The 17,057-nt window shown below is 39.4% G+C and overlaps 1 long non-coding RNA gene across 2 annotated transcripts in view; it reads left to right on the top strand.

Annotated features, from left to right (window-relative positions):
• The first annotated feature begins 8,717 nt into the window (after nt 1-8,717).
• The window catches only part of LOC134561952 (uncharacterized), a 61,809-nt gene continuing 53,469 nt past the window's right edge, over nt 8,718-17,057 (top strand). For both annotated transcript variants that reach the window (XR_010083031.1, XR_010083030.1), the window contains exons 1-3: nt 8,718-8,962; nt 14,889-15,035; nt 16,725-16,842. This is a non-coding gene — a long non-coding RNA (uncharacterized LOC134561952). The remainder of the gene's footprint in view (nt 8,963-14,888; nt 15,036-16,724; nt 16,843-17,057) is intronic.

Here is a 17,057-nt window from a genome sequence, read left to right as displayed (position 1 = left end):
ATTTCCTTTTCTCCTCTGTTCCAGCTGTTTGTATCACCTCTGTGCTGGAGAATCCCACTCTTCCATGAGAGGAGATCAACGCAAAGCTCGAAACCAGATTTAATTATTGCAATTGCATTTTTGCAATTATTAGTTGAATGAATTCTTACACTTTCAACAGAGAAGATTGAACCAAGCTCATCCAGAAGTGTTTTATAATGAGTAAAAATGATGTTAAAATTCTTATTTCTGCTCATAGTTATGTCTGAGGTGGTTCCTTGGGATTTATATATAGTACCCTTAAAAGGTCTTTATTTCATCTGAACTAAAAGTTTGGGGAGAGAAAAACATAAGGAATGAAAATTACTAATATTTTTGCAGAAAACGTATTCCCTCCATGATCTTCAACAAAAATCTTGAGAAATGCACAAAGAAATTTACACTTGTAAACAGAGAAAAATGAAACCCCAGTTTTATCATCTGAATGCAGTAGTGCCTCAGATGCCAGGAGATTTCTATTTCAGAAACTGCAGGAACATTACTCTGTGGATTATACCTAAAATGCTTAGTGGAATAGTGAGCCAGACACAATGTGTATGAATCGCTTTTCACTGCCTTGCTCCAAAGTCTTGAGTATTACAAAAGCCACAATGTGACTCCAATACAAATGTTTCTATTTAGCAACTCCTGTTACTGTGCTGTGCTCCCGGCGGTGTCTGACTCAAGTTTATGATGTCATTCATTTACATGCAATCTGAGGTATTTTGTGCAACCATTGCATGTTAGAAAGTGAAGTGCTCACTTCTCTTGGCAGCATCAAAAATGCATTTTCTCCCTGTGATTCCTATAAGCAATGGAGAGACAACTTAAGGAGTGGAATTTGGCAACGGTGATTCTCAGAATAAATCTTAAACATGTAAATTTTACTCATATCGCATACCTATTCTAATTCTATCATCTGGATGGACTAAGTCGTGCATTCTGAAACCACACAACATTGAGGTTTCTGTTATTGTATAGATGTATTAGTGATGACTGATGATTTTCACCTTGTAGAGAATTTTTAAGTTTAAACACAGGCAAAGTAGTAGCCATTGTCTTGTTCAAGAGTGAAGATGAAAGTATATGCTATGACATTCTGGAAAGTGGAACAGATTCTGATATTTGAGTACTGGGAACTGAGATGAGAAAACAGCAGAAATATGTCTGAGGTGGTGAGCTCTGGTCACCTTTGATTTGGAGAACAGAATAAAATCAACATTGTCTCCAGAGGTAACTCTTATAAAAATTCCAACTGTATTGAGATGGGTTAAAAAAATACCAAATTAATTTCTTTAAGTTTTGGCCTATTAAAAAATTATAATATCAATGATAATATTAAAAAGTATTATTTTCAAGTATCACAAAGCTTGTTTTATTAAAAACTTTTTCCTGTTCTGCAAACTAAACATCAAAAAATGATGAGATTTTCTGCAGTATTTCAGTTGTCAGAACTAATTATTTGGCAAAAATAAAGCTTAAAATTGACGTAATGCCACAGGTATACATTCCTCTGACAGTCAGTATTTATCTGCAACTTGATCCCTGAACTTGCTGTCCTTACTTTTTTGTTGATGTTGTTTGTTTTTAAATAGTCTTAGAACATATAAGTTCTAGAATAAGTTTCGTAATATTTTACACCCTAAAGCGCATCAATAAGAAGACAGAATCATTTAAACTACTTGATTTTACCTTGGCCACTATATTAGTTTTTTTATGCAATCCTCTTCATTAGCTGGAAGTTTATGTTACTAGCATGGAGATGAAAACAAGCAGATATGTAGTAAACTATTTTTGTGAGGACGATTTAAAGCACTTCTGGAATGTGCTCTGTTGCTGCTGCAGATCACTTTCTACATTTGCAATGAGAACACTAAAGGGACTTTCAAGCTTTCTATGACTCCTTTCATAACTTCAGTTTTTCGACCCAGTCTCTTCTGACTTGACACTCTTAGTTTCATACTGCTGGTTATTTACTTATTTTCAAAGCAGTTACAAATAAATTCTTATTTCTCTTTTACTACACAATTTTAAAAATATATTTTTCCACTGAAAACTCAAAATCCTCTGAGGAGGGCCCAGATTATGGCAATGCACATATAATATTCCCTCTTTTCCCTCTTTTGAAGGTGATATCACCATAACCACTCTGAGGAGCTGAGGAAAACCTCTGCCTCATTTAACTACAGCTGTCCCAACATGCAGGTGTATTTTATCATTATATTATTAGCTCCACAGGAACCACTGAGAAGACATAAATCTGCTGCATGAATATCAAATGGGCTTCAGCTGAAACTTATGTTTATGCAGAATAAATGACTTGTATTTACAGATGCCTCTCATGCAATTATGTGTATCAGGCTGGTGAAATGTGGCTGATGTTGGAAGTCTTGGTGACGTAACCCAGATGAGGTCAGTAAAAATGCATGTGGTTTATATGCAACCAGAGGCCTCCTACACAAGTGCAAACAGGTGGGAGTTATTTTTATTATAGTTTTGATCAGCTTTGGATGGAGTAAACATGCTAGATTTTAAAAACATGTTGATCTATGTGCATGAGCTTGACTGTGATTACTGCTGGTCATTTCAGTGGTACAGCTATATAAATTAAATAAGTAAATACTCTGGAGCAGGATTTGTTGATGTTTTGAGAACACAGGCATCTACAGCTGAACAGCTCACCTCAGTCTCTCTTTGTAGCTAGAGGAGAGTCTGAGTCAGCCAGTGGAGTACTGCATTTGTTTTAGCCAAAAGATGTAATTTCCATTCAGTGTGAAGTATTTCTCCCCAAGACCATTGGCTCTGCTGGTTTGGTCTCCACTGGCTACAGGAGGCACCCAGAGAGCTGCCTCAGATACAGATGTTTACACTATGGGGACCTTGGGAGTGATATCCCAGGCCTTGGGTGGCTGGATCTAATTTGAGGCCAATTTTATTTGTTGTGCAGGACTTAAGCCAGCTCACTGTGAGTTTGAGTAGCTATAGATGAGTTTGATTACTCAGTTTTACCTCACCAAGAGATGATTTGAAAGCAAAAATATTTCAAGGGGTCAGAGGAAACCAGGGGTAAGATGATGAATTGTATTTAATGAAGAGTGGCCATGGGGTCTATTTCATTGACACAAGCAGGGACAGTGCCTGCTTTTGGTGCTGATGGTAGGCTGGCATGTCACATGGATGTGCCTGTGTGGATTGATGACCCTAATTTTGCTGTTTTGAAGAAAGTGACCTTCACTTCAATGGCTACAGACAACCAGGAATGACTACTGATACTGCCTCATCTCTTGCTACTCTTGATATGCACAAGAATTTTTTTTTTTGTCAAAAACGGCAATTGTGATGGAAACTGCTTTTGTGGGTTCTGAGATGCTGAATTATTTCAATAGATACTTAGCTGGCTGTCTCCCATGGCAGACGGGGAGAATTCTACTTAAAGAGTGTAGTTGGCTCCAGATTCTCTTCTTTTTGTTGACTGATCAGTGCCAAACCACAGAGCAGTGTGTGAGATTGAGACCATTCCTTGCCTAGCTCACTTACTAACCATGAGTGAAGGAAAAAAAAGCTGAATATATCCTTGGTGAGAAAGACATAGAGGATTTTGGTGGTTTTCCTATGGATCTGAAATACAGGTGTGTTTTTGTGGTGTATATTAGTGAGTTAAATGACCCTTGTGAGAGGCCTAGGCTAAACAAAGAGTGAGGAACCTACTTATTAAGTGCTTATTGTGAAAGAAATGGCAGAAAGTAAGGGAAACTATGCATGAATAAATGTAATTTCAGCATTGGGTTCAGAGTGGTAAGCACCTGGGTTATGGAGGCAGACTCAGATTGCCCAGGGAAGGTACTCTGGAATGTGAGAGAACCAAGGCCTGGCTGCTCGTCTTGGAGGCTGGTGAGTTGCAAGGGTTGGTGCCTATTATTTCTTCCAAACTCTCAACCTGCTACTGGTGCAGCATGGGTCAGGTATATCAAGCTTTAGTTCAGCACTGAGTTCTCCTCCCTTTCAGAGCATGAGTGTGTGTTTCCATCTGGCTTCACCCAGCTGCTTCTCTCTGTACTGAAATGCACAGAAAATTCTAGAGAGGAGATGTGAACCTGGTCCTGCCACCTCTGCCTGCCCTGCGGGGTGGTTGGGCCAGCCTGCCCGAGAGTTGCATTACACTGGGCTTATCACATCAGAGTGGCAGAGGGATCGTGAAGGGTTCCACCTCTTCTCTCTGATCTGCTCCTGAGCAGATCTCATTGACGTGTTCTGGACTAACCCAAGATGAGCTGTCAGTGTTGCCATATTTGTTACCATAAGGTGGATACTACCTTTGTGTGGAGAAACACCTGTGCACCACTTCAGACTGAGCTGATATTGGTGCAGTTACCAGGTCTGAGCTCCTTTCCCTGGAAGACATTTTCCCTAAGCACAGATGAAGCTGTAATTGAGTCCCTATGACCCTCTCTACAGAAGCTGCCCTGGTTTTGGATATGAGCCTCAAGCTTTTTCAAACTGCTGCCTAGACTGTTTAATCCGAACAAGACCCAGACGGGCACTGTGTTGTGCATTTAAATGCACCTGGTGTGCATTTAAAACTGAAATCTGGGGGTCAAAGGCTTTGTCCCAGCAACATCCAGTGCCCTACTCTTGTTCACACTCACACCAAGGATGAAATGGTGGTTTATTCAACTGAGAAATAAGCCCTGTGCTTCTCTTCACTCTTCTGGATTCCCCCCCCCCCCCCCCACCTTGTTTTCATAGTTTCCTTGCTTGGAATAATGAAGTGAAGTAGGTTTCTCAGTGTATGGTTTATCTGGTTATTAATGATGTGGAGCAATTCAGGACCCTTAGGACTTCTATGCTGTTGCTTTAATAAACATATTTCAAGATGATGAGGCCACTGGCACACTTTCTCTGTTTTTATGGTACAATGGTCCTAAAGTAGCATGGTGCATTTTATTTATTAGCCAGCCCATTAATCACACAGGTATCAGTTGGCTTCAGGGAAATTTTTAATTAGCGATATTTAAGGTTGAGAGAAAGTGCTTCTGTGACAGACAATGAGAGTAAGCAGAAGCAGGAGGCAGGCTATCTTTGTGACTCTGTGATTAATACAGGATTTAAATAAAATATTCATGAAAGGAAATTGAAGTTATAGCCAAATCCAAATGTTGAACCTCCTTTAAACCTCAAATATATAAATTCCTTGGAGATCCATTCTTTGTATTCATTAGTGGAGAGTGAATCTGATGAACATGAGAGAAAAGGGAATTTGTTCTCTAATGTATTAATTTTGCAATATTTTAAAATGTTTTTACTAAATCTTCTTGAACCACAATTTAATGGCATTTTTAAAATCTATATCCTTATTTGAAATGGCTCACAAATCACTGAAACAGGTACAAAGGAGGTATTAGGGGTGGAACTCGGGCCATCCCTGACAGAACACTGATGTGTGTGAGACTGAAAGGAATGATTGTGTGGATGGCAACTACATCCTTCTGGCAGTGTTGGTTTAGTGGTTGCTAACACTTAAAGCCTGCATTGTCACATGAAAAATGAATGGTACTGGCTGTGCAAACATCTCCCTTGTTAGATAATTAATCAGGTGTACTTTGTTTTGATATAGTACCTCTCTGGTGTGCTCACAGCCATCTCTTGGAATCGCCCTGTAAAATGGATTGTTAAAGAAGGAAAAAAAAAAAAAAAAAAAGCCAAAAAAACCCTGTAGGAAATATTGCATGTGTTTCTCTCTGCACAATGGCAAAATGGAACATTAAATTGTTCTACTTGCACAAAGCAAATTTTTCAGTCTTGGCTGCCCACATTTAGCAATTTAAATGTGTAGGGAAATTAAATTTTCTAAGTTGTTGAGCTCCTTCAGCTCCATTTCTCTGTTCTCCTTACCCTTCTTCTATGCAGCATCTGCTCTCCCTAAACACAGAACATAGGGAAGTCCTTTGGCCTTCAGGTGCTACAAACTTCGTAGGTCTTTGGTCTTGATCTCTGCTCTGGAAAGGAAAGCTGAAAACTGATGCCTTATTAATTGGTCTTGTTAGAAAGGAAGGAGCTTGAGTGGTGCTGTCAATGAGTCCTGCTGCTCCTGACTAGAGGCAGAAAGAGATCAGGAGTCTCCAAGGCTGCCATGAGCAGGTGCATGACAAGGGGAGGGAACAGCCAAGAAAACACCATCAGGGTCCTGCCTACAGTGGCTCTGGGACCAAGGAAAAGAATTGGCTCACATCCCTTTTCTGCTGGCTTGCAGGGGAACAGGAAAAGCTACTGGTGTTACACTGGTGGTCTTCTTAGGAAACTGTGTTCCGTATAAATGTCAGCTTTCTCAGCTTTGAGAGAACCTGTATAAGATTTCTCTATGAGAGAAAATCTGGGATTTTTCTGTGTTCTCATCAGGAGATGTCTAGGCTGGTGGAAGGAGTTCATAGAGGCTTATAAATCACTTAAACCCCTTCAAATATAGGCCAAATAATTTACACACACAGAATGACACTAAGGCAGCTCAGGGCTCTGGGTAAGCTCCAAGCTGGCTCCCTCTTGTTCAAGCCCAAGTGTTTCTTATGCATTCTACTTTGCCTTGTGTGAAAGTGGGTCTAATTGTCTTCCCTAAGCCACTGGGACTTTTTTCCACTCTACCTTGTCTGCAGAAGTAAGGGCTTCCTTTACTGATAAAAGATTTCAGCCTTTATGTTCTGATGTGCACACAGATAGAAACACAAAGTGCTTTTGTATTTTTGTTGCTCACAAGACCAACAGGTTGCAGAATTAAAAGCAGATGTTCACACCTCCCAGGAGCATAATTTTCGATGCCTCCTGATCTTTGTAGGCATAATTTTTTCAATTACAGTTTCATTAATTTTCTTTGTGACTATAATGGCCGCAAATAAATGATGGAGAGGTTTTCATTAGGAAAAAAAAAAAAAAAAAAGGCTGAGATTCTGAATTTATTGCTTGACACCAGGAGTCATGTTTGATGTGTTCTGGCTTTAGTCCAATTATCTTTGAATAGGATGAGCATGGGGTGCACTGTTGTCCAAGAGCATAGACCTTCTGTATGACCAAAAAATACAGGTAATACTGCATTTGCCCAAAGCCTTTGGACTATTTCTAATTTTCTCAGTTCTCTTGGAAAAATAAGACAAATATGTGGATATCCTCTTTCAAATTTTCTTTACCTAAGCTGAGGAATAAGCTGTTAAATTTGGTAAGAACCCCATCTGAAGTGTCATGTCTATCACTGTAGAATTCTAATTAACAGTGAGGTTTATTAGCTTAAGTTGCTTTAGAATTTGAATAAGGGCAAAGCTATTCATAGGACTGTATGCAACCTATGCCTCGAGTAGCTTTAAAAATGAGTTTTCCAGCCAAACCAGAAGAAAAATCCATCACTCTTCCATGTGCAAATAAAGCTTTACCCATTCTTGTTATTGAATTATTGTTACCAAGAATTTAAGTTAGGGATTTTTCATCCTTCACAAGGTAGGGAGTTGGGAAGAAGATACCATTGGAGAGAAGTCAGACCCAAGCCAGTATCCCAGGGATGAATGAGAGAGTTTGTAAATTGCTGATAGCTCTTTTTTCCCCTTAAAGAACAGTCCCCTTTCTTCACTCCCTCCGAAGTTCAGAATTCACTTTCTCCTCCATTTTAACAAATGTGTCACATTGAAACATATTTCTCCTTCTCTAATTTTTCTCAGGCTATTTGGCAATCCATCTTTCCAGGCCGTGCTGTGCAGGTGTATGATTGTATTTGAAATTCCTGCACCCATTAATCATGGCTCTGTGACCGGCTTTACTCCATACTTACTAAGATCCCTTCCTCAGTTCTGGTCTGCCAGTGCTCTGTAAACTGTTTACTTTTCTGGTGTAACATTTGCTCAGCATTTTGGCAAGCTCCAACAAAATGTTCCCAATTGTTCCCAGTTGACTTTTGGCCAACAAAGGCAATAGACTTTTCTTACATGGAATTTGATGCCTACATATGTTTTCCCTTGTTTGCTGTTTCAGGCAGCTCTTTTAATGCTGTTATCACCTGGTCTCACCTTGCCTCTGTTGTGACTGTAGAATGGAAACAACTGTCACACAGGCCTGCACATGGTTTCCAGCCCCTGCCTCTTTGGCTTTTTTTTGCGTCCTACCATCTATCTTTTAGTTCTCAGGAGGCTCATTTAACACTTGTGCTGTTTTCAGTCAGACAGAAGACAAGGTTGCTCTCACGGAACAATGAGAAAAAATAAAAGTGCAGATCAGAGATCCAAAAATCAGAAAAAAAAAATAGAATTTCCACTACTTTTTTTTAAAACAATGAAATAGAACTTATGCTTTATATATTTTCAGTACAATAGGCACACAGCCTTGTGCAAGGTTGTGCTACAAATACACTGAATAGGAATATCTGAAAATCTCTAGATATCTAGAAATGCTTAAAGACCAGCCCATCTGTCTGTTTCATATTCTGATCTATATTTAGCTCACTGTTACACTTTTGTATTTGTGTGTTGTATAATTTTGGCTCTTTTACTTTGAATCTTAGCCAAAATAAGCCTGGGAAAAAAAAATCAAAAAGCTTGAAACTCAAGCCCCATTGTGCAAATATTTTAGAATGTTAAACAAGGCTTATTCCTATTCAGGAGAAAAGGACTTCAAGAGTTTTATTATGGATAGTGTGTTTATTATTGTTATTCTGTGCTGGTTGCTCATCTATCTTGCTGGAGCGTAAAACATACTTTGCACTCTGTGTGCTGGTAGATATCTCAATGCTTCATCTTCAGGCAGAGGAATACATTTGGGTCACTTGAGGACAGAGTGTGGGTGGTGCTTGATAGTTTTTATAAACAAATCAAAATACCTCTGCTCTCCCCAGTGCCTAGTTAGCTGTATGCTTTCCAAGTTCTCAGTGCTGAAAGTGTGGAAAGTTAGACCCTCTCCTAGCAAAGAAAGAGAGGTGAGTGTAACTTTGATGTATTTCATCTGACTTCTGACTTCCTAATGGTCTAGCTCTTAAAATTCCCTCACCCCTCCTCTACTACTGCACAAGGAAGTGCAAAATAAACATGACTTCTATCTTCAGAAGACAGCAGATAATTTGTGAGACCACAGATGACAGAGATGTTTCCAGCCTGTTTCTGCCTACACCCCTTTTTGAAACCTTGATATTTAAATTGCACCCATTTATGTTCCCTTGTGCAGTGATGGAGTAGGTGTCAGCAGGCCTACAGGAGACTGACTGGTGATACAAAGGTACAAGGCAGAAGAAGGGAATGCAATTTTCTCCACTTTCACACCAGTTGTGAATTTGGCACCTGACAAGTTTGTCAGATGCTCTTGCTAGATTATCCCATTGAAAGCCACATAAGGCATCACTCTTGGAGAGAATTTCTGTCCAGCTGTGTCTGAATGGGAGGATTGCTGTCAACCACCATGTCCTGTATATTTTCTGTATCTCATGGACCTACCTGACTTGCAGATGCCAGCACAGTGGGCATTTACTTCTTTGCTTCCTATCCTTCTACTGTTAGTCAGGCTTCTTCATATGTTTTAGTGGTACATATCACTACTGTGGTATTTTTTAGTGGTTGCAACTTCTTAGCTCACTCAACTACTTCAGCAGTAGTCTTGAAGATGTGTTCATTGCACATATATAAAATCACATGCCAGCAACTGCAGATATACAATAAAATTCTATAGCTGGGCTCAGTGCTACTAATGAAGAACTTGCCTTATTTGACTGCCAAAGTATTTTAAGTTCTTAGTTGAATAACATCTTGTTGCCTATAAAGTTGGATTTAATGATAGAAGATTAAGACCAGAGGAGGTATCTAGGGAATTTTTTGGGGGATTTTTTTTTTTTATGATTTATAAAGAATGATTTTAAAGGACAAGAATACAAGAAGATTACTGCTTAAAACCATTTTCTGTATGTAAGAGCCATCCCCATTTAAAAAAGTTGTTAGATACGGCCTCGGGAGTAGTAGCAGGAACTCCCATGATAATTCTTTTCCCAGAGGCACCATGAGCTTTAGAGTCCAATTTATTCACTGATGTAAGAAATGACCCATGATCATGAGTCAGTCAAGTGAGAGAGCTGTTAAAGCAACACTAGCATTTCCTCCACTTCAGAAACAGGACAGCTGTTCTCAAGCCTCCTTTCCCCACACTTAAAAGTCGTACTTTCTTAAGTAAAATGGGATTTTTTTTCATATTTTTGGACATTTTGTTTCTTCTCTGCCTATCCTTCCTGTTCTGAAACCATTTGTCCCACCAGTACAACCCAGTCCACTTTAGAAGGTGCACCAGCCATCTCTGGGCTGCTGCAGCTGCAACTGCAAGTGGGTGTGACTGCAGCCATTGAACCAGACAGTTTCTAATCTCTCTGAAGACAAGGAGGGAAATTTTACTTTCTATTCATGGCAGGAATAGTAAGCTTTTGGAGAGGAGAGATGCAAATATCTGATATCCCTCCTTCCTAGGATGGTTTTCATTGAGACTATGTATTTGAAGCAACTCATGACAGTTCCCCTAAGATCTTACTCATGTCAGAGGAAACAGTAAGTCTGAACTGCATTTGATGAGAAGTCCTGGGATCTCCCAGTGTCTAGGCAGTTCTCCTGCCTTGAGGAGTTCCTAAGAGAAAATTTACCTAGCTTGTCCTTCAGAGATTTTCCCCTCTCAAGAAGCTGACTGTGTGTACTGCTGAAAAGGAGAGGAAGACTCTCCTATTAAAAGCTTTGAAAGCAGAGAAGGAAAAATGTCATTGAGTCCAGTGTTACTGGGAGGCACTGGAGGAAGTTCAGTATTTTTATGGGTACACAGAGGTTGGTGATAGAACCATCTTCCCCACAGCATCTTTTCATGCTGACTTCAGTGTCAATTTTTTTTGTTCAAAACCTTCAGGGTTTGAACCTTGTTTAACACCTCTCTGTTGAGAAATTCTGCTGCTTAACAGTCAATGCCTAGTCAACAAATTGTGCCTGTGATTTTGCAGTAGGATAACGTTGTAGATAAGACACACCTACTGGGCACTTTCAAGTTATAATATTGTGTTAGTCATTGCTTTTATGTATGTTTATACACAATATCTGCCTGAAGGTACACATTGATTTCCAACCATTGAGAACACATTTAAAATTGGCTGAGAGCTTAACCTTTGTTCACTGAAAGTATATTTTAATTTTTTTTTGCCATTAAGAATTATTAGCTCAGAAGAGTTTGATATGGCTATTATCATCATCATGATTATTGACTTAAACTAAAATTCTTCTAGAGATTTTATTCCTTTTGTAAAGTTGAGTTATATTTGTAATTTGGCTTCTGTTTTTTTTAATAGGTGTATTCTATTCACATGTATTGATTTAAGTGAATTTGACTGTATTTCAGGTAAAGATTTTCTGACAACTAAAACCAAAAATCTAATGTGGTGTTACTTTACTTGTAAGCAGCAATTTTGTGAATTTTTATATTAAAAAAAAAAAAGAGAAACACAAAGGAGGTTACAGACTGAGATTCACATTGCAGGATTAAATGCTTAAATCCAGGAGAACAAATCTGACAGCCTTCTTTCCACTAGGAGCTAACCTCTGAAACACCTCAAATCAATCAATGTTTCCATTTTTTTTTCCTCTTAGTTCCCCAGCTGCCAAAACCTAAGTTCACTGGCAGCATCATGGGCTGAACAGTGAAGTTTCCTATTTCTTCCTGAACTCAGCTGTCAATTCAGAGTTGTGAAGACTGAAACTCAGACTCCTTCCCATCCCTGGAGGTGAGGAAGCCATCAATGGCTCCTCTGACATCTGTCACCCACCTGCAGCCACAGTGTGAAGCCCAGCAGCTGTTGTGCCTCTTTGAGAGGAGCAGAGGGAATGGAGGGGCAGGGATGCTGTTGTCCTCTGCCCTTGGCCCATTTTCCTCATGGGAAATCCATACAGGTTGTGGCAGATGGTGTGGGCATGATCACCTTGCCAGGGTTCAAATTGGTTGTATTGACTTGCCAGGGGAGTACTGGAATAAGGCATTTTGTATCCTTGCTGTTAGAGATCTTCAAAGAAGTATGAGGCCACAGAAGGGGAACCTGTTTGAAGGAGTCCTGAATCCTGATCTCTCATTTTCCCAAGCTCATGAATTTCATAAGTGGCATTGGAATTATAGCCCAGGTCATATTCCAGTGCCCAGTTTTAAGACTGCCTGTCTGAGATACAGTCTCAATTTTTAAATCCTTCCTCTGCTCAGTTTGAGCTATCTGAAGTTTCCTGCACCTGTCCTAACCACCAGGATAAATGAACATTTCTTGTTCAGCTTTGGAAGAGAAAGATTCATCCATTTTACTTCAAACTGAGCAGATTCAGTGTCAATAGTAGTGAGAAAATAATCTCAGTAAATGTGTAAACATGAAGGGCAGCATCAAATTTATGTTACTTGACCCAAAAGAACCGATGCCTAGGAATGGTGAAAGCCATACTTCATGATGTTGTCACAGAATCCTAGAATGGGTGGGTTGGGAGAGATCTTAAAGATCATCCAGTTCCAAGCCCCGTGCCATGGGCAGGGACACCTTCCACCAGACCAGGTTTCTCAGGGCCCTGTTCAGCCTGGCCCTGAACACTTCCAGGGATGGGGCAGCCACAGCTTCTGTGGGCAACACCAGCTGCTGGGAGTGATACCTTAGCTCTTGGCAGGGAATGAGTTTGTCTCTCAGTTCCAGGCCTTTGTCTCCAAGGTTGTTTGGTTCTTGTTCATTCAGAAATTACCTACAATTTACTTACAACTGCCTATCTGAAGACCAAGGCCAAAGCCTATTTCACTTGGAATGATCCCATGGAGTTTAACTGTATTAAAACAAGGAATTTTAGTGCTTTGGAAGCGTGTTCTTGTTCAGGTACTTCTTGAAATTTATTTAGTACACCAAAAGACCTTCCTTTAGACTTTTGAGACTATCAGCTGCCTTCAGTGGTGCTGAGATTGTCTTCAGCTGAAAATCTCTGACATGCAGGTAGAGCAGACTGTTTCTGTTCTCATTTCACTAGGCCAAGCTTGCTTTGCAGTCAGGCATGAAGTCCCTGGTAATGTTAGGAGAATGTGTCTTACCTGATTCCTGGTCCTGAGATTTGTTTTCCCTCTTCCTCTTCATACTCCTATTCTCTAGGCCTTTATAGCTCTTAAATGCAGATTGTATCAATTTTATTGTTCCACCAGGTGAAAGAAATCTAGAGTGCAAAAAAATGTACAAGGTTTTACAACCATGATAAAACAAGGCAATCAATTACGTCCTTCTTCAAAACAGCTCTGCCCATGTTCAGATATGGATTGTTGATGTAAATCAGGGGCTGTGTGGCAGCATGAAGGAATGCTGTGGTTCATGCCCCACGCCTGCACCCAGGATTGATTCAAATGGCCATTATCACGTTTCAGAATGTGGTGGCAGTAAACACAAGGAAAATGTGCTGTGTCTGAGAGCCTCCCATGTCAAAATATGCAACAATTTTGATTGAGATGTACTGACTTGTGGCCTTACAGGAAACATGTGAGATTTGTCAACCAGGATTACAGCGGTAAAATTATTTACGCTCCCAAAATGTTCAGAGTGCTAGAGTGTTTATTTGAACTATCATGTTAATGGAACTACTAAAAAATCAATACCAGGATTTGGAGCGGATGCTATTTCTTTTTTTTTCTGGTTATACATCATAATATATATTTTTTTTTGTCCTGCATACTCACATAAGTCCATTTTGGTCAAGTTCATTGCAATAATTACAGTGATGCTGGTGACTACAGACAGCATCATGCATTTACTTGTATTCTTTGTGGGCATATACCCTCATCTCTGATAATTCTGTTTATCTTCATCATATTTTCATGTACTAGACAAAATTTTGCTAGTCTTTTTACAGAAACCAGAATTGGGAAATAATTAAGGTAATTACTGGAGTGGGCTGAATTTCTTGTCCTACTTCAGAAACCATGAGATTTTACCATTTTCCAATAATAATGATGTTTTGTTGTGATTTGTATATTTCCATTGAAGCTTTTTGTATCTCAACTGCTAAGAAGTCTTACACTCTTTTGTCTCTGCCAGCCCAAATCTGTGTGAGGCTGGGAGCTTTAAGATATTTACAAATAATAAACAGACACCATAGGATTTGGTCCATGGTTAAAACACCATGTCAACCCCTTGTGCAAATAAATTCCAGTACCATATCTTTTCATATCCATGGCAGGATAATTTGTCCACTAACCTCTATACTCACCAAGGCTGGAGTCCTTATATTTTGCTGGCAAATCTAATTGATTATTAGGTTGCTACACAAAAGCAATAGTGCTCTATAAATCAGCCTGAATAATAATAACAATTATAGTAATGATTGATACATGAGCATTTATTTGTGTTCCTCTCAGTCACATTAATGGGATTTTGATGCATAAATTTCTTCTCATTGTAACCAGATTACATGATTCAGAATGCAAAAATGCTTTTTCATTTATTCTAAAGAAGAACAAGTCTTCCTTACATAGAACTATGTCATGATATTGATCGTGTTATACTAAAGATCTTATGGAAATGCTCAGCATTGATCTGATAAAAAAATGCTATGGGGGTTATAGATAAATACTATTATGCATACAAACATTCCCTTGGGAACTGCTGTGATACTGCCTACAAAACCAAGATCATATGTTCATGAAGAAGCTGCACAAGGTAAACAGTGTGGGTTTCTTTTCTTCACACAGCAAAACACAGCATGTAATCAGGGAGAAAAGTTGGGAAAATTTTGCATGTTAATTTAAATGGCAGAAACTAACAAATCAGCAATTTAACTACAGTCCGTGCTGAATGTCTTTGTCACAGATGACATATTTTTGTTTTGTGTCTGCAGGGCAATATGACACCTCAGATGGCTGCTGCCTTTGTTTCTGCGGTAGTAGTGAAACACGGGTAAGGTGTAAACCACAGTAGTGAAGGTGCTGATGCAGCAAACAGTTAATTCCCATGGCTGTCTACTGAATTCAAAGATAGTAATCATGTAAGTATGCATACAAACATGTTTGTGTTGGTAAGTTCTTGATTCAAGTGACTGCTGATTAGGTTTTCACTGGAAGCCAGGAGAAACAAGCACAGATTGCCTGGTATTTAGTCCTGTGCTTCAGAGGTGAACTCTCTCATCCCAGGTTGGATTTGTCAATCTACCATTTCATATCTAGACCATTCATACCAAAGCCTTTTTCCTTCAGTTTCTAACAGTTCTACATTTTGATACTGTTTTCAAGCAGCTAAAAAATAAGCAGAAGCATCAAATTTAAATGAAAGCTGTATCTGTACTGAAGCAATCTTCAAGTCCAGTAATATATACTTGTACTATGAGATTATCATGAAACTCTTAAGAAAGAACTGATCATGAGATATTAGACTGAGCAGATGAGCTCTGAAGTCCACATAAGTTTCAAGCTGCAACAAGTTCACATTTGACCACAGGTGTATACAGACTCTTTCCAGATGATGTACGTGGTTTTGGAAGGAAAATATGAGGCTGCAATGGAGTGTTAACTTTCTATTCCACTCTTCACCCATTGGGACACTTAGTGCACTGTTTCTACTTGCCAAATTAACTCCCAGCATATCTGTATTCTACATCCTGCTAAACAGTTACTCAGAAAGCTGCTCATGCATGTCCACACACACTTATTCGAGAAGTCTTAAACCTCACTCTAAGGGCAATCTTCAAAGCAATTGCTCTTGAAATCCTGACTGTTCCCAAAGCTAGGTTAAAGACATTAGAAATTTAATCACCTTTTTTAATTTCCGTTTTCAATTAGTGACACGCTTTATGGTGTAAGGAACACAGAACACAAAAAAAGGAGGGTCTGTTCACTATATTGTTTTTCCTGAAGAATATGTTACTACTGGAAAAAAAAAATCAGCTAAATAATGAAACAGTCTTTTTCATATCCCCTATAAGTAAAGAAATCCCTTACTCAGGTCCAAAAATTTTCTGTGTTCAACCAATGGCTCTGTTGTGGGCAGGGATGCATGGTAGACAGTGAGCAGAGCTAAGCTAGATTTGCCTGTGCTTTAAGTAGAGCAACCAAAAGCTGGATACACACAATTATCTCAGTGCTGGACGTGAGCTGATTTGTTCTCCTTTAAAGTGGTGGCCCATTAAGTAAGGCCCAGAGGTGGGATAACCAGGTTTGAATGGCTTCTGGTTGGCTCAGAGTGTGGGGATACCTTTTGTGTGTCTCTTGATTAATATACAATACAGACATATCCACATATAGCATATTGAATAATTTTTAATCATCAAGTACCATGAATCTATAAAAGTACTCCTAGGGAAAAAATGAAAATCAAATATTTCTTTCTGGACAATATTTTCAAATTCTCTTTCGCTCTGACCTGGTAGCACACTCTTGTAGTTAGAGGTCAGACTCAACAGGTTGAGAAGAAGGGAAAACAGACAATAGAAACTGCTTTAGAAAAAGCTTCCTGCTTTCAAGTTTCTATTCTAAGATAGGCTGAAGTATTGCCTTTGCCTCCCTGGATAAAAGCATTTCATGAAATGTCTTTACTCGTCTGTGCCTGTGTACAATGCACATGTATGACACATAGACCTTTAGTGAACTGCCCTGATCACAGAAGGCAGCAGTGCAAACCCAGGCAGTCTGAGCATCTCTGCAGTCTCTTGCTTATAAGACAGTCCTTTGTGCCTTTCCAGACTGCTCATTGCAAGAGGTATGAAAGAAGAATCCTGTCTGTACAAGATTTATGGCTGGGAGAAGTCGCACTCTGTCTCTTCCTGTTCACCCAAGCCTTTTGGGAAGCACCCACATGGAGTAAGTGGAGCTCTTTTCCAGTCATCTATTTAGATTGGAAGGCCTCATGGTTTTCTTGGAAAGCAATCACAGATGAGGTCCCCCAGCAGAATGTTGTTGAGACTTATGCTGTGGAAATTATTGATATAATCACATCCCACCAATTTGTAAAGGCCTAGTGGGGGAAGGCAAAAAGAGCCTTAGTCTGACATTTAGAATTAATGCCAGGAAAGACA

The sequence above is a fragment of the Prinia subflava genome, chromosome 1 (genome assembly GCF_021018805.1).
Source record: "Prinia subflava isolate CZ2003 ecotype Zambia chromosome 1, Cam_Psub_1.2, whole genome shotgun sequence".
NCBI classification, from domain to species: Eukaryota; Metazoa; Chordata; class Aves; order Passeriformes; family Cisticolidae; genus Prinia; species Prinia subflava.
Note: the sequence above shows the minus strand (reverse complement) of the source record. Positions and strands in the feature narration are given on the sequence as shown.